At 36.9% G+C, this 21,516-nt stretch overlaps 1 protein-coding gene across 2 annotated transcripts in view; it reads left to right on the top strand.

Moving 5' to 3' along the window:
* LOC110372935 (uncharacterized) overlaps nt 1-21,516 on the top strand; it is a 113,430-nt gene that overhangs the window by 16,607 nt on the left and 75,307 nt on the right. The window contains exon 2 of one of the 2 annotated variants that reach the window (XM_064043686.1): nt 9,947-9,974. The exons of the other annotated variant lie outside the window; for it this stretch is intronic. The gene's annotated coding sequence lies outside the window, so the exon portion shown is untranslated. The remainder of the gene's footprint in view (nt 1-9,946; nt 9,975-21,516) is intronic. 2 annotated transcript variants of the gene reach the window in all.

Genomic DNA, 21,516 nt, shown 5'->3' with positions numbered 1-21,516 from the left:
AAGTTGAAAGGGTCTGTTTCCTATTATTAATTAATTTTATGTGGCTTCTATGAATTGAGCCTGTATTTTGGGTTGCTCAAGTTACCAAAGAAATCTTTTCGAACTCCACCAAAGCATATCTAAGTTTTATTGTAAAAGTTCTGCGCTGAGTATTTCGGCAACATCATTTGTCTAAGCCAAGTTACTTAATTAAACTTTTACTCAGATAGATTCTGATGAAGGTTAAGAAGACCAGCTTCTATTATCTTAAATTTTGGCAATTAATTTTCTTATGGTTTGAAGGCGAAGACATGATTGATCAATGGTTGAGGTATCGAACGTGAGTCAAAATATATATCGAATGTCCTTACAAACGTGTTTCCATAGTCAAATAATTGTGCTGTAAAATTTTGTATATTGTGTTTCACTTGTTTCGAAGCTGAAACCTGATAAATATTTTTTCAAAACTTTATCAAATCTAAAAAATAAAATTTATGGACCTGTAAAAATCACTCGATCAGCGATAGTATATTTTCGTTTGATGTCTATGTTGTTGATAACAACAAGTGCATCCACAGTACAAATCAAACACTTCAACTGATGGACACACTGCAGAAGCTATCAATTCAATAACATGTAAATTATTATTGAATGCATTTCGTGCCAAATTGAATGAGGAACATGTTGTATCTGTTAGTACCGGGTTCGATGTTACAGTATTAATTAAACACAACATGTGTTGTGTTCAATATTACCTAACTGAATTGGCATGTAAGTTAGGAATTTAAACGAGTAAATCAATTTATAAATCTACATGGTATTCCTTAGTTAAAGCATGTTTTGCTACAATAATACTTAGAGGCATCGCGTTGTCCGGCAAATGGATTCAGTAGTTCAGATAGGCAATTGCTTCATGTAAAACACTGGTACTCACCTACACCTGGTTTGATTGGAAACTGAAGAAAGGTCAGGCACATGACCATTTCTAAACAGTAGCATAAAAAACAGAAAGTTGATTAAATTATGAACTTTACTAAAAGATACTCTGGTAAGTATCATGGTTCTATCAAGCTCATTTCTTAATACAATCACAGTTTTGTGCTATTATTGACTGCGGTTCTTCTCTAGATTGTCCTTTGAAAACTCTTAACCTTCTCTCTATCTTTATCCTTCATAGCTTAAATCGAGTTATTCCCAATTTGTCATTAGTACCGATTGGTCACCAACTATTTTTTCCATACACCAAGTCCCAATTGGTCATTCGAGCAAAATAAATAATTTAATATTTAAATTTTGAGTTCCGATTCGTCCCCCGCATAAAATTTCACGTATCAGAGTACCGTCAGAAATAAAAGGGTTAGAAGAAATTTTAAATGAAAAACTTCGATGTAGGTAAAGGTTATAGCTCTCATATAAATATAATAAAATTTACATTAAAACACAGGTGAAGACAACTTGGGCATTTTATAAACCCGAAAATGTGACTCGATACTTTTTGTGCCGGTAACAAAAGTACCAGGGGCCCATAACTAGCAAAGAGATTGTATACATAAAAATGATGAATGATGGTGTAACTGACACTCTTGACTGCTATACTCCTGTAAGTTATGCGGTCCTAGTACACGGTGGGCAGTTCCATGGACACTCGTTGATTGGTATATTACTCATCTGATTTATGCGATCCTGGTATTTTGGTTTTGGCCGTGCGGTGTGTGACGCCGTTGAAATCGCGATTTTATTTTATTTTATTTTTTAGCGTCTTGCCATATTCGGAAAAAACATAACCAAAATAAATAAAAAAAAACATATTACAATATTGTAAAGCTTATCTTGTTGACAGTACTTTTTACAAAATAAAGTACGGATGACCAATTGGGACTAAGCAAAAGAAAATATTTTATTGAATGACCAACTGGGACACGTTTTTTATGGATGCCAAATCACTAAAATGACGAATCGGGCATAACTCCTTAAATCGGAAGATCATTTCCCACTTTTATTTATAAATAAACACTTATTTGTATACAAATGCCAAGTTAGCTAGCTTTCAACGCACGGCCTTGACTAGCTAATCAACGAGCCGTGATCGGAAGAATCTTGCCCCTTGATTACTAATTATCTCCCATTGGTCATGGATCCAAAACTACAGGCTTTTTGCTAAAACAACAACGATGGGAAATCGACAAAAAATGTTCTGAGAATCATGGCTGTGTCTAAATTGTGGCAAAAGAAGTCTTTATTGCCGAATATAGATAGGATGTTGGTTGAAATGCGATAGAAACTTTTTATTGGAGATAATAGTGGATTGAAAGATATAACAATATTCGAGTCGTTGAACTGTTCAACTGTCTGGTCAATATACTTGAGTTAGCTTATAAACTGAAAATAATTTCTTGTTTAAAATAGTGTTATTTATTATATTAAGAGCGTGTACGTCAACCGCGCGCCATTTGGCCTAAAATGGTACTTTTCAAACCACTGTTTCTCAGTAACTACTTATCCTATAACTATGTTATTTTTTAATAACGCAAGGTAATTTCACTGTCTATATAGTTAATTGAACATAAATTTCAATTTGTGTAGTTTAAATACTTAAAACCCCTATAACGTAACAGATGTTTTATAAAATTCCCGTTCAGCGTCTATTTCGAAGCTTAAATTCATGTGAAAACAGTGGCAAATCTAATCATATTTATTTTTTTACTCATAGACGAAATCCCCATGCCTATAGTTAGTTGAAAACATTTTTTGATTTAGGTCTCTATCTTTCAGAAAAAAATATTTTAACAATGTGAAAAATTGTGAATTTCAAATGCTTTTTTACCTATCTATCTTACTTAATTTAATATAAAAATTATTTACTATAGTAATATAACTCTTTCTTTAAAACATAAACTTTATATTATAATTTAATCTCTCGTTTTATTTTTTATAAATTATTTAAAACTACTATAAAACGCTGCACGCGAGTCAACTCAAACCAGACCGCCGCAAGGCTTCACAGAGAGAGGACGTGTCGCTCCGTCACATCGCGTAGGGTGAATAACCTCTGCCGTGGATACCGAGAATAGAGTACATTTCAAGCGCGACCAACAAATCTTGATACATTACTATTTTATTTAAAGCTCAATTTTGAAGCATATTTTTTTTATCGATTGAGTTGAAATTTTGTTTGAATGTTCAGTTTTAATGACAATGTATGATTCTATATCCAACATGGCGGTATACCCAAGATGGAGAAAAAAATGTTTTTAATGCATTCCTACGATATGGGTATCAAATGAAAGGGCTTGCTATGAATAACTCGAAAAAAAATGTGTCGCGAGTCTAAATCCAATATGGCGGACTCCTTAGGCTAGAAATCACTTATTGCATATGTCTGTTACCAATGGAGCTATAATTTTTTTTTTTTTTTCATTTTGGATGTACCCAAATTTTGACTTTTGATCTCGAATAACTTTTGAAGCATATAGGATAGATAACTTAAAACTTTATTTGCAATGGTAAACCCAAGCTCTTCACCAATATTTGGCTTACCGGCAATTGTTGTTATTTGACCACAATTTTTCGGTCTGGATGGACTGGACCATTCATATAAACAATCAATTTTTCAAATCGGTCCAGGCGTCTTTGAGAAATCGAGAACAATCAAATTGAGAACAATCACAAAACAATCTAATTGAAACCTCCTCCTTTCTTTTTTTGAAATCGGTTAAAATACAGAAACTCTTAACATTGTCATTAATCATCAGTCGACTATTTAGTACTGTTGAAAATTGTATGTAATATACAGAAAGTCCTCAAAACCAAGGTTTTCATAGGTGCCCGATTTTTTTGCAAAAGAGTGTAAGTATTAACGACTTATTTTCATGCTTTATTTACTAAATAATATATTTTTTGTTCTACCAATTTCACTCGAAAGGATCGAAATGGTTTGTGTGACTATACGTGAAGTATGATAGGCACGCACACAGCCGCGACGCTAGTCTGCGCGGTTTTTTGCGTTGAATTACCTAAAGTTGACATCGCGCGCCGAGCGTACACGCTCTTAAGTGTTATTTTTGTGTAGTTTAGAAATAATTCGTCAACTGTACGATGTAAAATCCGAGAACTTATACATGTAGGCTTATAAATGTTGACTGAAGAGACATTGAGAAGGTGGATTGATTTTATTTGAAGGCTTTAACAAAGAAGGAACAAAATTGTTGTTTGTTTTTTATCCAATCGGGAATACAAAATGGCAGTGACAAAGCTTCTAACCAATACTTAGCTATCGACAATCAGTAAATAAAACCAGTCATTTATGTCGTCATAAACAGTGAGAATAATGACGTCATTAAACATGAACAAGTGGCACAGACGGGATATCTGTTCCAATGGGAAAAGGTTTTTGTAGACAATGATTGAGTATACTGTACAGTTTAATAAATCTAATAATTGTATTATTTTAAAAAAACTTAGATAATATATTTTAGCTTAAATCCAAACTAATATTATAAATGCGAAAGTAACTCTGTCTGTCTGTCTTTTCTTCACGCCTAAACTACTGAACCGATTTGTGTGAAATTTGGTACAGACATAGTTTGAAACTTGAGAAAGGACATAGGATAGTTTTTATTATTATTTTAAAAAAAATTATTCCGGACATATAGCGCCATCTATTGGTCAAATCAAAAATCTGCTGGTAGTCACTATTCCACGCGAACGAAATTGCGGGCAAAAGCTAGTTTTTAATAAAGGCTAATTTCATTCTGTGAATGTTATAATTGCCAAGTACCTACCCCTTCGAAAGGTTCGTCCTGTTAAGAACATTGGCAACAAATCAGTTAACAATAAAAAAAAAGAATTCAACTTAACAGTCACGCACCAATAGATTTAATAAAATACAGTTAATGAACAGAAAAAAGCTGTTCTTTCATTTAATTAAAATCTAATAAATAAAAACCAATTCCAAGAAACAGATTGTGCTCAATAAATATCACTTAGTTCAGTCATCATGAAATGGAAGATCAAAATTAATGATCTACTTTATTTTCCCTTGAACTTAATCATTATTAAACAGTCCTGATAATATGTAGGCGGGTGATGTTTTGTTATTTGTAACTACATATTTCTTCTTCCCAGCAAAAGCAACAACATAGGAAGCGGTGAAGGGTGGGCGTTTTGGGGCCTGTCTTTTGTAAACTTGACCTTCAAAAGTTAGGCTACTAATTTAGTTTCAGGCCTCTTCTAGCGTGCGCTATATTACGAGGTTTTTAAAATGCTGGGTAATCATTTGTCTATGGTAACACGTCAGCATGTAGTCAAAGTCTAGAATACCTTATTAATTAACTGGTAGCTGATAATGCAATTTTGTAACTACTTTTTCCGTATCATAAGTAGGTTCTCATGTCATCTTGAAATTAAAGTAAACGTTGACTTTTCTGTTTAAGAAGCTCTTTAATATTCTGAATTTCTTGGATAAATAAAAAATATGCTTTATAAATGCCGTTAAAAATACAGTTTTCTAGTGCTCAAAACTCGTTGGCCTTTGCAACATATTAGCAATCAAATCAGACTGACAAAGTACAATACGAAATATTGATTTACTGCTAAGCTCCTTTTACAAAACAATACAGTTTATAAGCCTAATTAGTTTTAATTAATTCCAAAATTGGTTCATAGATGGCACTAGAACGAAATAGAAAAACTATAACCATGTTCCGCTTACTTGTCTGTGGGTAATTATCTACGGTCGACTGCACACAAATTCGTTTTCGATAACGCAATTAAATTCGACTGACATCACAATTACCGCATTTTACTGTCAGGTCTTGCAAATTGTAGCTACAGTTTATACCGCTTTTATACTAGCGGATTTTCCGCGCGGCTCTGGTATAAGCACGGCTTTATACGCGCAACACACATATTGCGTGCGTTTGTCATTTGTCCATTGCTTGTTGTCGCTTGTATACGTGCGAACGCCCTTACGAGCTGAACGTTGCCGCGCGGAGAATCTGCTAGTACGAAAGCGCTGTTAACAATACTGAGCCTCCATAGCTTCGTAATAAGCCAATTGTGACACTATAATGATTAATTACATCATTTTTTTTTATTAATAAAGCCTTACCGCAGACTTGAGGGTCCGCGCTTTTATTTACATTTTTTTTTTTTATTTAATTATAATTTTTTGCCGTCTTGGCCTCACAACTTATGTCTAGTCTTAAGACTATGTGAGTCCACCGCGTATTTACGTTTTTATTTTGATATTTATATATATATATATGTATACAGAATTTTTTTATTACTTACACAATACTTAACACTATATTCATGGACTTTGGCAACTTAGTTAAACACGATTTTGGGACAGGAACGGATTGGGGATTGGTCTCATTTCCCGCTAGCGACTAGGGACTTTGCGAGTGCTAGTAGGGCTAACATGACAGTGGAGTCTCGATGTTGCATGGCCGTCTTGAGGTTGTATTCGACGACCGTTTTTATTGGCGCGTCCATCGCTCGCTTTATGAAACGGCCAGTGGCATCGTCGGCGTCATCTGTGTAATAGACGCAGCTAGCCGTATGTCTCGACACTGCCACTACCGCGTGGGAGACGCTGTCATGAATTTGGAGCTTCCTGGACTTAGTGTTTATGATGACGACGCTGTCGTATGTCAGTCCCTGAGCCTCGTGAATGGTTAAGGTACGCGACCCTTCACCGGACCCGTATCCCTGGCTAATAAGAGAAGATTTCTCTTCTTGCGTATGAACCAAGAATAGGGTGTTCTGGGCGGTGGTCGGTATTTGCGCTCCCGTAAAACCCTTCAAGCTCAGGGAATGAACATGAGACAGCGACGTTTTAGAGGAGTATATACCTGAGTATATCTCGCTGAGTGCGAAGGCCACATCCATCGGGTTACGGTGGGTGCAGAGCAGCTCCTGTGTGATGCCAGCCACCAGATATGGACGGGTATACTTTAATGGAAAAAGGTTATCCCTGTCCAAATATGGTAGCTGATTCACGTCTCCGATGAGGACCACCTCGCTTGCACCAGACAACTTTGCTGCCATGACTATGGCCCCGAAGTGGTTCATGAGAGCTTCGTCTACCGTCAAGCGGTGACATTTCTCATTTGGCTTGAACCCGTTGGCTAAAATTGAGGCCATAGTGCGCACCTTTGTCTTCGCCCTATCGCCCAATTGGTGCGCAAGCTTTCCTCTTAGATCTTTGGCCGCTTCAGTTGTCGTGGTGGCTACGACGTCCCTCCTCTCGTCGAAGTGTTTCACCACCCAGGTAGTTTTGCCGCACCCCGGCACCCCATTTACCCATCTGATATTGGGTACCGCCCAAGGTTCCGTCGATGCTGAGGTGTCTGAGGTCCCAGAAACGGTCTGTGCCATTTCAAGGATACTATCCTCCAGCATGATTTTGGTACATTTGGCGGTAACCACTATCGGGTCATCGTGTGGCGTCTGGAATTTTATTTTGCCAGTTCGCTCCGTTGCTTCTTCGTCCAGGGCCACGAAACCGTTCTTTGCGCTGTAGGCAGCCATGTACGACCCCGTCATTTCCCCCGCAATGACTTGGGAGTTGGCGTTGTCGTACACCGCCGCCTCTGCTTCCTTGAGCAATACCCGGAGCAGACCCTCATTTTCTCGACGGAAGGTCAGCATGATCTTGTTGCAAGTTCTAAGGTTTACCTCCTTTGTGGCCCTTACGACTGCAACGTACTCCAGGAAAGCGCTTTTGACATGGTCCGTGGTGCCCAAACTCATCGCGAGGGTCGGTGGGCTGACCTGCCCCTTGTCTGCTCTTGTAGGCTTAGGCTTTGGTGACTCGGGCTCTTTGGGCTTTTTTCGGAAAAACCGCTCCACTGCTGATTCCTGTTTCGATGTTGGTGATTTGCGACTGACCGATGGGAGCATGGCGCTCAGGAAAGAACCGATAGCTTTAAGGCGATTCCGCGCACGAGCGTGCTCCTCTTTGCTGGTGGTATTCCTTTGCTCCTTTGCGGCTTTTTCAGCAGCTATCTTTTGCTGGGCTCTTTCAGACCCGCTTTGCGCAGTTGGACTTTTTGTGGGGCTCGTCGCGCCGGCTGTAGGGTTTCCGGGGACTTTAAGGAAACTCAGGGTTTCCCCTCTGTCCTCGTATACTATAATTACATCATTGGAGTCAACTGAATTGCAAATATCATAATGTAAGGAATTATATACACAATGGGATCGTTTCTGAATAGCAGTTACAATTCGCTTACATACTCCTATTTGCGAATTGATAATCGCGTCACTGATTATGGAAGAATCGATTTTATATTCTTATCGAGTCGATAGATTTGTTGGTTGGTCTTAGAACAACAATAGGATGTTTGTAAATAATGTTGTTAGAAAACATGTTGATATAACAACTGTATTCTCATTAGATCATGGCTAGTTATTGCAGCATCGATGTAATAAATAATGGAGATCATAACAATAGAAACCTACATTGTTATTATTTTCTATTTGAATTATGTAGTCCTTTACATTCGTTATTTACCTAGTTATGAACTAGAACTTCTTGGTGGAACATCACATTATTGCTGTCTTTGGATTTGTTAGAAAAGTCTGCTCTTCTGGTGTTTTTAAATGGACGGCATGGTATTGCTCGGGGTACATACGCACGTTCAAAATTCTTGCTCTTTAAGTTAGCTGCAACTTTAGATACTTTTACTTCATTGCACATCAAAATAAACATTCTAACCCCTTAATCGTATTCTAGATAATCGGTTTACGCGTCTCCTCTATAACATGGAATGCGATATTCAAAGCTGTACGTTGCCTTGACATTGGCTTCCCCGTCCAGTGTATGTAGATCCACCCTTTTAATGAATTCTCTTTATCCATAGAGGTAATGTGGGCTGGTCACGTATTGAATGACTAAAAGTGTTATATCCGTTTGATCCTACACTTAGCTGTCTTCTATTTACCCTATGTTTGGTTTCGTTTGCCGTTTGTCTACAAAAGGGTTTACCTCTCTTGGGTCATTTGATATTGGATTCGACATGAGTGCTTTATCTCTGGCCAAAATCTGCATTGATAACGTATCGTAAGTATGTTATGATACTGTGAAGCAAGTATATAATATGTCCCACGGGACGCGAGTGGAACTGCTGGGGTAAGCTAGTTTATCAATGTGTCAGGAACTACCAGTTACCGACAAATAGCTTTGTGTCTTCTGCCTTGGCTACTAGTGCCTTCACGATAGTTAAACAATTGTGAACAAAACAGTATTGCGCATGCAGCTTATTTTGTAACAGCAAAGTTATTTGACAATATTTTTTTTTCTAATATACTTAAACTTCACAAAGAATTATGGTGCCCGCTATTGCATTGTTAGACGTTCAGAATGTCGTGAAATCGTGATTTTGTACTGGAAAGCGTGATCTTCCTCTTCTTGGCATTTTTCTCTCGCTACAAAATATTAATACAGTAAAAAAAGGTTGCGTAATATCGGGGCACGATTTAAAATTGTGCGTTGGTGTTTTGTCCCTCGAACCGATTATTCTGATTAGATCTAAAAATAAAAAATAAGATAAATTACTGTAAAATATATAAGCTAGTGATATTTTACACGTGGCCTGAAAATTGAGTTTCCCTAGTCTATCAAACTTCAAATATTTTAATCACAACAAATTGTTTAAAAAGACGGAGTGCGCCCGACCTTCAATTATAAATTAATTTCTCAGTCCCCTTGGGATCGACATTGCTGCCCACAAATTCAATTTGAACAGGATCCCGGCTTATCTCATACCTACCCTTAATGTAAAATCGCACAGCAATTTATTGCACTATAAAAATACGTTCTATGTTTGTATAAGTTATTCCTTAAGGAACTTTTTCACTCACGCAGATAAAGAAATCTCGTAATCATTTACAGAGTTCATCTAAATTGATTTGGCCATCAAAGCCTTACAAACAAAATAATAAATCCATTTTTGTATTGTTTCAGGTGGAACAACTCTCATTTGTAATTAACGGTAAGCAGATTCTTATTAGCCCTATGGAAGAATTTTCATATTCACAAAAACAAAAGATGGATAGAATTTCGGGAGCGGCCGTCATACGTATACTTAATACTGCTGTTGAAATAGCCTTTCAAACGAACGGCTGAATAACAAAAGGACCTTATTATAGTAGTCTGTGTTGTAGGACAAGATTTAAAAAATCTAGACTACAATTAGATAGTTCTAATACACATAAAAAAGATCAAGCTTTATAACTTTTTACTTAATTCTGTGGTCAATATACTTATACATTCAAGCCCTTTGTCCTGGTAAATTAAGTCACCAATGTTAATGACCATGTACATACATAACCGCTCCTCTTCCCTCCAAATCCATGACATTTACCTCTTTTGTACCTCCACCCATCCCATAAACAATCACAATAGGATGACGTCACCGTTCATAAAAACGACACGATATTACAAAGACGACCCAATTCACACCGGCGCTTTTCATTTATCGTATATTTAGGGCTGATGCCAATAAGCTATCTATCTGTTCTTTAGCTTACTAGAGATAGGAATTTGGTGTTAAATTGTAGTATAGGAAATAAATCAACAGTTATCCCCACTAATATTTTACATGCGAAAGTAACTCTGTCTGTCTGTTACGCCATCACGTCTAAACCACTGAACTGATTTTAATAACATTTTGTACAGAGATAGAGTTGACCTTGAGAAAGAACTTAGGATAGGTTTTATCCCGGTCTTTTGAAGAGTTCTCTTGGAAACGCGATATAACCGAACTTGACGCGGGTGAAGCCACGGGTGGAAGCTAGTATAGTATAGAATATTATGAATGGCCGTAAACATGTGATATTGTTGTAGAATAAGTAGCTCTTAAGCATGAACGTGAATGAAGGGGGACGACCAAAGAAACGATGAATGGATTGAAGCTTATGTCAACATTGTATCTATAATAGGAAGCGAATGAACGGATAGATAGAAAAATATTAGGAACGGTCGTTGGGCGACATCAATTAATAATGCATTAGGAGGAGAAATGTATGGTGCGCATGCGTGTTTGATGAAAGTGATAAGGCTTATATGTGATTTACTTTTACTCTTCGTTGTGGTAATTAACCCGGATTTAAGGCACGGGCTATTTAATTTCCGTAGCAAGTTGATGCTTAAGTGGTGTCAGAATTTGTTTAGTGAATGTTTGAGCCTGTAAACAGTGTTCGTATTTTAATCGTATCATCCCATCGGTCGAAAAAAAACTAAGTTAAAATATTAAATAAACGTATGGATTTATGATGATGATGATTGTAAATTGCACACAAAAACTTCCATTTTATGGTCAAAATAACACGCATTATGTCCAAGTTATTTTCCATTGTGATGAATTAACCTTGAACAAACCGAAAAGAATTAAACGATCACTTTCCCCATAATTTACGGTTACAAAAATCAGATTAAAACGCGACGCCGTTATTATAAAATGCCGAAACGAAATGGCAATAAAGTATGACAGTTGTTACAAACGGTAACGAATACAGCAAATAATATTATGCAAAACGGAAATAAACTCTTTTGCAAAAAAAGCGGGCACCTATGCGAAATCTGAGTTTTAAGGACTTTACGTGTATTTCAAAGGGTTTTAATGATTGTAGTATGTTTCTAGCATCAAAAGGGTTAGCCAAGCATGCGTGAGAGTGTATTCTAAATTTGAATTTTGTACAATTGCTAAGAAATTGCTTAAACCTTGTTTTGGACTAATTGCTGGCAGAAAGTTCGTCGGTGTTTTGAATAGTTTTTGAAGTGATTTTCAGAAAACTGATAATGCAGTTTTAATTAATGATTAATGTACCTTTTTGTTAGATCAAAACATTTTTGAAAAACTATGCGTATTTGATAAAATTTTCACCTGCTCTAAATGGGCTATACTGATGATTGATGGCAATGTTAAGAGTTTTGGTATTTTAGTGTAAAGCGTTCTACTGTTTAGATATTGTACCCACGTGTTATAAAATATCGCTTTTTCATAATTAAACACTATTTAGAGGAGTATCCGTACATTGGGCTGCGACAAAACCGATTTAAAGTAAGCAGTGCCGATCACAACTCGTCTCCTATCAGACTTTGACATTTTTAAAAGTCTTGAAATTCTACAAAATACAGAGAATAGCGCATAGACTGTGAGCACGAGGTCTTAAGGTCTCGTAATCACTGATTTTTAAACAACCTCGTCTCTTGGGAAACTCCGTAGACCACTGAAGATCTACGAGTCTGAGCGTTCAAATAGCGTGTTTTCATCCCACTGACATTTTATTAAATAAACTTGCCTGCACCGAGATTTTCTGGCATCTACAGCACTTTCCTGCTTAAATCATAACAATAATAAGCTATCTTCTCATTTCTTAAGAAACATACGTTTGGCCAATAATTTTGAATTCTTGACTCCCTTTCAGCTAAATCATCGTTTAGTAACCCGATACCTATGGAGTTATCGAGAGCTTCAACGCGGCAATAATTTGATTATTTAGATAGCTTAAACCCTCCTCATCATTTTTCATATGGTTAATTTTAACATTTATCACAAAATTTGGTATTTTTTAAATGTCAAAGTCCGATAGGAGAGGAGTTGTGATCGGCACTGCTTACTTTAAATTGGTTTTGTCGCAGCCCAGTGTACTGATACTCCTCTAAATAGTGTTTAATTATGAAAAAGCGATATTTTAAAACACGTGGGTACAATATCTAAACAGTAGAACGCTTTACACTAAAATACCGAAACTCTTAACATTGCCATCAATCATCAGTATAGCCCATTTAGAGCAGGTGAAAATTTTATCAAATACGCATAGTTTTTCAAAAATGTTTTGATCTAATAAAAAAGTACATTAATCATTAATTAAAACTGCATTATCATTTTCCTGAAAATCACTTCAAAAACTTTTCAAAACACCGACGAACTTTCTGCCAGCAATTAGTCCAAAACAAGGTTTAACCAATTTCTTAGCAATTGTACATAATTCAAATTTAGAATACACTCTCACGCATGCTTGGCTAACCCTTTTGATGCTAGAAACATACTACAATCATTAAAACCCTTTGAAATACACGTAAAGTCCTTAAAACTAAGATTTCGCATAGGTGCCCGCTTTTTTTGCAAAAGAGTGTATATACAGTTTGCCCAACTGACACGGTAATAAAAAAACACATACGATTCGATACGAGGTTGCGCCAGTTTAATGTATAATGGACGAACTTTCAGCTACTCAAACTCAAATCATTTATTGATATTTGGCTGCAAGGCAGCACTATTAGGACGTCCAAGTTCTGAAAAGACAGCCCCCAAAAGGCTCAATTCTTCACCACTTCCTATGTGTGTTTTTACTGGGGAGAAGTGGCCCAACAAACTTCCCAGCAACACATGTCTGTCTGAAGGTAAAAAAAACCTTTCAACAATGCTTTACATATGTACTAACAGTATACAATGCAATCCACTTTAATAGGTACCTATCAACTTTATTTCTGGATGAAAAAAATTCTGCTTTGAATTACGTTAGCACTATTTCACAGTCTCGTGTTAGAAAATCGACCCGAAGATATCGATTTCAGAACATGAACTTGATGAGCAATTTTGCAAATATGCAAAAATAGCTCGTGAAGTAATATCATTAGCATCTACATATCCTAATCTGTTACATCCTTCAAGGATTGCTTCAAATTACCAAATGAAACAATTTTTTCCTCAAGTTGCTTTTTGTATAACATTTATATACGATACTCTTCTCAATGAAAAACAACCCTTCAGAAATGACCATCTATTATAACACCATGAACGTAGCTGACAAAAAGGTCGCAAAATAAATTGACATATAAATTACAAAAGTACCTATAGGAAAACAGGCTTTTTATCAATGTCAAGTTCCCGATCTAATGTCCCGAAATTATATCAATCATACGCCTATTTTTGCGTCGTCTGTACCCGGAGCGTGTCAGAGAACGTTACACGTGTCTATAAAACCCTCAATAATAATAACAATCTGTTACTTATAAATACATTGGTATATCACAAACCAGATATTTTCAACACCGTATCGACTGAGTAACACGGTGGCTATTGCAATTATTCGCACATTGCCACACATTTTCACATATTGTTTCAGTAACGTAACACCACATTTGGTAACTGTTACGGCTAGAAGTTGACACGATAGGTGCCGAACCGGTAGTATGTAGTTAGTGACATACATATTCGTCACGGTAAAACTACATGAAGGGTTAGGCTGAAGGTGCCTAGCTTTCAATGTTCTCCAAATATTTTCTAAAGTAAACTACACATAACAGAAGTACAATTATGTAAGACGTTTGTTCAGTGTCCTAGTACAACGTTTGCCTATAAAAGACTCAGACCTAGGTTCATCCCACCATCCACTATCGAGATGGTCAGACGATATGACGAAGGCAACGACCATGTTACTGGACGAAAGCCACTTCCAACTAGTTCTTCGACAGTCAATGAAGGAGGCCCAGAGGTATATTCCACGGTGGATGTGTCGTGGCTGAAATGACGATGACATGTTTGCAGTTCGCCACGACTACGTACTTTCCAGTCTAGTCCTTTAAAAATAGGATGACACAAATGTCAAAATGTGTATGGCAATTCTTGTTTCGGGAATACAAACATCACTCCTATATTTTGCCAAAAAACCAACCTACAAATCAACCATGTTCAGAGTTTCCTTAGGGACTTGTAAGCAGCTGATGCATGCAGTCTCTTCGTAACATGGAGTAACTAGTAATGGTCCTCTTGGGAATTGCTACAAATGGCCGTGCTATGTTTGAAGGTTATATTAGTGACTATCGGCTAATATTCGCTAATTTGTATGATTGTGTTAAGCAAGTGATGATGGATGCCCTTGTTTGACATTCAGTGTTTATGTATCTGGTACATAAACAATTGTTTTAGAATTGTTTTGAAGAAGGTGATATGAATCACCTTGCGATGCATGAGTGAATTTTCGCAAGTTGTTATTTGTTTACATTACATCACTCTGATATTATGACCGTGATAGTTTGGATGTGTGCATGGACGCGCGGAAAACTGCATGGTACAGCTTGTTTTGTTTTCATAATAATCTTGAGTGATTATTGTTCAGAGGCTTTTCCCATTAAATGACATGGATACCTACACCATGCAAGCATCACACTATCGAGATTTTCAGTGCTATGCTGTGAAAGCTTATCACTTCTTGCTGAACTTCAAGTGATGATACATAAACTCGAGATTTCGTGGCATATGTAGGGTTATAAAGTGACCGAAAAGTGCCTACCACACACATCTGATAAACTAAAATGCCCATGTAACCAACATTTACGCAGTTAAAAACAATATCTACATCAACAAAAGAAACAGCTAATAGAATAATAACAGACAGTTGGAATAAAGCCGTAACAAAACATTTACTTGTCGGACGTGGCGAAGTAAACATACGGATACGGTACGGTACATATGTATGTATATGTATATCTAATTACAGTTCTATTTGTACATACATAATTTTGCGGTGAAGGAAAAATATGTAGATAGATGAATAAGTTTTTAATTGTGTGTCGGAGCAAAATAAAAACTGTGGTGGATTTTAAATATGGTAAGATTCGTACGAATATTGTTGATATTATACTCAAGCTTAGTCCGAGATATCTTCTATATTCACTGTGTAGTTCCACAATCCTCGCATTGTGTGTGCCGCGACATTTAGAGAAAGCGAAAAGCTTCGTATCCAAACCGAAAAGGCAGCCCGCTGTCAACACTATATCTGTAAGTCATTCATTATTTTCGCGCCGCGTGTGTTCGCTAAAATAAAAAACTTTATTTTGTTTTCGAAGTTTTTAAGTTCAAATATGCCGAAAAGAAAGTGTGAGTGTAAGGAAGAAAGGTACCAAAGGAAGATTAAGAGGTTGAAAAGGAAATTGAAGAAAAATAAGGCCAGATCGAACGAAAATCGATCACCGTCACCAGTCGAGTCTTCGCCGCCATCACCGGTATCATCGTGCGACGAGGCAGAAAGTGACGCCGATGTCGAAATACTCGACACGGACCCCACAGGTACGTTTTTTCTACAAGAAATAGCATGTCCAGTGATCGCCCCTGCTTTCTATGACATGTGGTACATGTTATACGGGCACTCCGGTGGAGTGAGATCAACACGTGGATATCCTACCGTGGACAGCACTATAAAGTTATTATTTCTTGACTCATTAGCCGGTGGCTATGTGTCAAGTAGTTTTCAGTAAAGTTCTCTTTACTAAACAGCCACGGGGTGGCATTAAACATACTCATAGCAACCAATTTCACACAGCTGGTAGCTGTTGGCATTATGATTAGATTATGTACAGCTGGTAGCTAAGTACTAACAAAATCAAACAGGGTTTGGTATATTTTTAGGTGCTGAATGTGTGATCAACACACAAGATAAAGACCCTTCAACAGAAGTGTTGGATGACACTATAATAAAAGCCTTAGGGCAGACCTTATCCAGTGAAAAAGAATATGGGCCTGATATTCACTTGGAGTTAAAAAAGAGGGTTGAAGGTATAATTATAAATGACCTTAAACAAGAAACTAAGGATGAACTTGTGAAAAAGTACCTAGTACCTTCCAACCTCAAGCTTTTAGATGCACCAAAACTTAATAAAGAGCTAGAAGGGCTACTAAATGACGCTATGAAGGCCCGTGACAAGCGGGTTCAAGATCGCCAACAACAAATAGGCATTGCAACAGCGGCTTTGTTGTGTGCGACAGACAAATTAATTAAAGGGGATGTCGACAAGATAAGTCTGATCTCAACAATCAGTGATGTAACACGACTATTGACAGATCTGCATTACCAGGATACAATCACTAGGAAGAAGCTGGTGATTCCTAGTTTGGACCAAAATGTCGGGAGGACGGTGGAGAACCAAGAACGCGATGAATTTCTCTTTGGAGAAAAATTCAATGAGAACGTGAAGTCGGCCACAGCCATTAAAAAATCTGCTGGGACCATTTTAAAACAAAACTCCAATCGGAAAACCAACTACAGGCCGACTCAGTCCCAAAAGAGTTTCCCTAAAAAGCAGGGAAACTACAAGGGCCGTCCCGAGCGAGTATGACACAGTTCAAACAGGGAGGGGCGGCAGATACCAGCAGACACAGAGCTACAAGCCGAGACCCCCACCACGTCCTCCAGTCAAGGCTCCTGTCCGACAGTCTTAGAGGTAAATACTTTTGCTGGTAGACTTAAGCTTTTCTACTCATGTTGGTTAAAAATAACTCAGGATAAAGTTGTCTTGTCATGGCTAAATGGCTATAAAATACCGTTTTTAGAGGTCCCTCACCAAGATTTTGCTCCCAAAATTCAAATTTTACTGCTACAGAAAATACTATAATATTAAAAGAAATAAATAGACTTTTAAAACTTGGTGTACTTTCAAAATGTAAAAAGCTGTGGAAGGTCAATACTTCTCAAAGATTTTCACCGTACCAAAGTCAAATGGGAAGTTAGATTTATTTTAAATTTAAAATGTTTAAATAGATTTATTGCACCAGAACATTTCAAAATTGAGGATATGAGAACTCTTTGTAAATTAATTTCAAAAAATAATTTTATGTGTACCATTGACCTAAAAGAATCATATTTCTTGGTCCCAATGGGTACAGATAAAAAATATCTACGGTTTTGGTTCCAAAATAGAATGTATGAATTCAACTGTTTACCATTCGGTCTAAGTACTGCTCCTTTCACATTCACTAAGTTACTGAAGCCAGTTATAAATTTTCTCCGAAGTAAAGGCTATAAATCGGTTAATTATCTTGATGACATTATATGTATTGGTAATTCTTACCAAGAGTGCTTAGAGAACTGTCAGATGACCATAAGTTTATTAGAATGTCTAGGTTTTATCATAAATAAGGAAAAAAGTGTCATTGTTCCAACCAAGATTGTAGAATTTTTAGGTTTCATAGTTAACACAAAGGATATGACATTGTCAGTGACTTCAAAGAAAAGACAATCTATTTCCTTATTAATCAAGAAATTTATAAATATGGAGCAATGTCCCATAAGAGAATTTGCCAAACTGATTGGCACCTTAGTAGCATGTTGCCCAGCTGTGTCTTATGGTTTTTTATACACTAAAATAATTGAACAGCAAAAATATCAGGCCTTAAATGCAAATAACAATAATTTTGATGCAATTATGAACATTAATGATAATTGTAGAAAGGATTTGAAATGGTGGCATAATCAAATTAATATATCAAAAAATCCAATAAGACAGTACAATTTTTCCCTAGAAATAAATTCTGATGCATCAAGAACAGGCTGGGGAGCATACTGTAATGGTCAGGTTGCCAATGGGTTTTGGACTCTGAGTGATAAGGAAAACCATATTAATTTTTTGGAACTATTAGCTGCTTTTTTGGGCTTACAATGTTTTGCAAAAGATTTACAATCTTGTCAAATATTGCTGAGAATAGATAATACCACAGCAATTTCATACATAAATAGAATGGGAGGTATACAATTTCCAAAACTAAATTCTTTGGCTAGGGACATATGGCAGTGGTGTGAGGTCCGTAGAATATGGTTATTTGCCTCTTATATAAAGTCAAAAGAAAATAAAGAAGCTGACCAAGAATCCAGAATAAAAAATATCGACTCAGAATGGGAATTGGCCAAAAATTCTTTTCAAAAAATTACTATGTCGCTGGGAGAACCCAATATAGACTTGTTTGCCACCAGAGCAAATACAAAATGCCAGAGATACATATCTTGGCATAGAGATCCATATGCAGAGAATATTGATGCTTTTACTGTAGACTGGTCAACATTTAACCTATTTTATGCTTTTCCTCCATTCTCTTTAATTTCTAAATGTGTACAAAAAATTATTTGTGATAAGGCAACAGGTATCATAGTTTTCCCTCTATGGACCTCCCAACCCTGGTATCCCTTCATAGCTGATCTAGCAGCCTCAGAAGTGTTAAAATTTGAACCATCAAAAGATTTGTTACTATCACCTTTCAGAACTCTACACCCCCTGTACAACAGTCTTTCCCTGGGAGCCTGCATCTTATCAGGGAAGCGTTCCGAGAAAACTAACTCCTGACGAAACAATAGAAGTTATGGTAGCGTCCTTATCACAAAACACTATAAAACAATACACAACAGCGCTTAAAAAATGGTGGTCATTTTGTAACGGAGAAAACGTATACGAGTTGTCAATACCTAAAATCTTAAAATTTTTCACAGAAATGTTATCGCAAGGCGCTTCGTACGCTACTCTAAATACATGCCGTTCAGCGCTCTCGCTTATTATAGATACAATAGTAGGATCTGATATACAAATTAAGAGATTTTTTAAGGGAGTTTTCAAACTAAAACCCTCTAGACCTAAGTATAACGATACATGGGATCCATCCGTTGTGTTGAATTATATCCAGAATTGGTCACCAAACAGCAGCCTTAACTTAGAAAAAATAACCAAGAAATTAGTTATGTTATTAGCCCTTACAACGGCTCAACGTATTCAGACATTGTCCGTTATTCGATTGAGTAACATTGAGTTCACGGACAACGGTGTCAAAATAGCAATAACCGACTTATTAAAAACAACGACGCCGTGTAAGGACCAAGTCATAATAAAGCTTCCTTCCTTAGAAGCAAATCCAGAAATTTGCCCCGTATCGACACTGCGATATTATATAGACTACACTAGTGCACTTAGAGAAGGAGACTCTGACAAACTACTTATTTCTTATAGAAAACCACATAACTGTGCCAGCAATCAAACCATAAGTCGCTGGATCAGGCAAGTTATGGCCGAGTGTGGGATTGATGTAAAAAAGTTTACCCCTCACTCCACGCGTCACGCGTCCACGTCTTTGGCGCGTAGAGAAGGCGTAACTTTGGACTGCATATTTAAGGCTGCTGGTTGGTCCGCAGGTTCAAGTGTTTTTGCTAATCACTATAATAGACCGTTATGTATAGATAAGGATGATTATAATTTTTCTAAAGCTATATGTAATAGCGATGGGCTGAGTGATGATTTTTCTGTATCAATGACTGCGTGACAATGACAAAAAAATATCGATGACAGGAACAATGACAAAATCATCAATGATTTTTGTTTGAGCACATCACGGGCCACGGCACTTCAATTATGAGTAATGATTTAATGAATGAGTAGATGAAATGAAATGATCGCGGAACGGTGTAAAGGCTTAGTGACTTTATCATTTGTTATTTAGTAGTAGGCGTAAAAACTTGGTTGCGTAAATACCAACGCACCTTTCCTACAAGTAATATTCCAATCTTACCTTCATGCTTTGTCCAGGCTTAGGACTGGCAAAGACTAGCAAAATAATACTGGTACCTAATAAAAATATAATATCATTTTGCTTTTCTTTGGCGCATTTAAAAGATTGGTATATTTACAATGATTAAATTGAGGTACTTACTTCTTGGTACCTATTTGTTTTTTTTGCTTTTTGTTTTTTTTTTTTTTTATGTGTATATCTACAAATATTTACATTTTCTTGCCTGTTGTGCCTATTCATTGGCTACAATTGACGTTTAAAAACATAAGCTGTTTTACTTTTGAAACTCCTAGGCGAGTGCGTCTTTCGGATACCATGGTACCAGCTCGTGAAAATACCCTTTCACAAGGCACTGATGTTGCCAGCACACAGCACTTAGTAAAAACTAATTTCGTCAAATTTGGGTAAACATGTTCGTGGTTTTCCACCACTGAAGTGGAGTGTCGTGTTCCGATCCCATTAGAAGGATGTCATCGTCTAGGTACCTTTGAACTTCCGCTATCGCTCTTGATAACGGGGTTCCTTTAGGCTCTATTTTCGCAATTGCTGTCCTATATAAATTCCATATGGATGGTTCAGTATTACTTCCCGAGTTTTGTGTCGTAGCTAGGGTTGGAGTAGTTAATTGTTTAGTTTTGCAATTGACGCAGCTACCAATTCGATGACAACTTTTTTCGTTTCTTCAGCCAGATGTTGTGGAAACATGAAAATTTTAAACCTCGGATCTAAAAAAGTTGATAGTGCAAGTGTTCTGCTAAATTCCAAATTGCGAAACCTTTCCGAAGTTTCCTTTTTTAGCTTTTTTAAAACCAATTTCACAACATCATGCAACTCTCTCAACTCTAGAGTTTCTAATGTTTGCAAAGACACTGTGTGATTGGAATCACTTCTCCACCCGTCAAATATTTTTCTCCACTCATACGCGTAGACACTTCATCGAAGGGTTTAAGCACGCACTGCAAATCTTGAATAATTTTCCAATCATTGTCTTCAAGATATGTACCTTTGAAGTTGCTGAGTGGAAGTGTTGCAGTTACAGCCTCTCTAAGTTCAAGAAACCTTTGCAGCATATGAAAGTCAGAGTTCCATCGAGTTTCCACAGACTGAGTGAGTTTTTGCTGTTTTGCCTCCGATTGTTGGACCTGATATTTTACAAACTTTTCTGTGGCCAAAGGGCTACGTTTGTAAAAAGATACAATGTTCT

The sequence above is a fragment of the Helicoverpa armigera genome, chromosome 3 (genome assembly GCF_030705265.1).
Source record: "Helicoverpa armigera isolate CAAS_96S chromosome 3, ASM3070526v1, whole genome shotgun sequence".
In the NCBI taxonomy this organism is placed as follows: Eukaryota; Metazoa; Arthropoda; class Insecta; order Lepidoptera; family Noctuidae; genus Helicoverpa; species Helicoverpa armigera.
The sequence above is the reverse complement of the archived record's forward strand: the minus strand, read 5'-3'. Positions and strand labels throughout refer to the sequence as shown.